This window comes from Copidosoma floridanum, unplaced genomic scaffold, assembly GCF_036245765.1.
Source record: "Copidosoma floridanum isolate Cflo_tuat_1 unplaced genomic scaffold, Cflo_Japanese_pri ptg000020l, whole genome shotgun sequence".
NCBI classification, from domain to species: Eukaryota; Metazoa; Arthropoda; class Insecta; order Hymenoptera; family Encyrtidae; genus Copidosoma; species Copidosoma floridanum.
In genome coordinates, this window is record NW_028321897.1 from 3531636 (window position 1) to 3532992 (window position 1357).

The following is a 1357-nucleotide window of genomic DNA, read 5'->3' on the forward strand; positions in this document are numbered from 1 at the left end:
GTTTATATCTCTATTTCATGTCTTTAATTTTCGGTCTCAAAATAATATTTTTTTCAATTTAAGTGTACGTCTTTAGTCTATCTTTTTTGTTGATTTTTATTATAGAGTCGTGTCTCTCAAAAATCTAAGATTATTTCACCAAATATTTACTGAGCCGATGATCAAAAACATGGCTTATTTTCACATTCACTGTGTGGGATATCTCCATGTTTTGTATTATATATTAAAAAACAGTGTTATAATCAGCAAAACCCAAAATCATATGCCCCAGATACCATCATTATGTACTACTATTCTAACTCGTGACTAAAACATAAAAAATGTTTGCACTGAAATAAAAAAAGTAGTCAGTGCAAAAATTTTTCAAGTTATTATTCATGAGTTCACTCTAACTTTGTATAGTAAAAAAAATTATGATGGTATGTCTAGGACATATAATATTGAGTTTAGCTGACGTAGCATCCATTTTGAAAAAACAATAAAATACTGTATAGTTATCAACACATCATGTAACCCCCAAAAACACATGGAAATAGCAATTTAGCTCATGAAAAGATAATTTTATGTCTCATTTGTCAATAATGTTTGTATATCCTATTTTAAGTAAAAATACTAAAGAAACAGAAATTAGCATATAAAAAGGTTTTAAAAATATTGCTGTAAAACATAATTTCAGTATTGTGACAACGAGTTTAAGAAAAAAACTTGCTTAATGAAATCTTCAATAATACGATTTCTTTACAACTTATGACAGTGCTTAAAATTGTATCTCATAAGTGTAGGTAAGGATACATAAAAATAAAATGGAGTAATTTTTTTGAACTAAAACATGTGACTCTAGAATAGAATAAGGATAAGGTGATATTAGTAACAAAGTAAGGCAGATTTATAATAATAAAATTTATTGTGTAATCACTTTAATTTATAAAAATCATAGTAATACATAATAAATAAGCAAAAAGTATTCAAAAAGTAACAAAATCACAAGTACCTTGCAATGAAAAATAACATAATAGTACATAAAATACAAAATAAACAAAAGAAAAAACTAAAACATGAAATTGTCAATAGTTCAACACGAACGCCATATCGAGCGCACTGAATCTTACAACGCATCATTTAATGAACTTGCAAAATCAATGACTTATAGACTTTAGCTTGCGTTGCAAGCCAAATTATATATTTGTGTACCCATGTGCCTCGTGATATGACAAAGGCACTATAAAATCAATTTATTTAACATCAATTTCTTGTGTTATGTTTAAAAAAAAGTAATAAAAATAATCGATCCAGCATCCAATAACGTGAATTTATGAATTACGATAATACGATGCGAATGAGCATTGGTATTTGTACA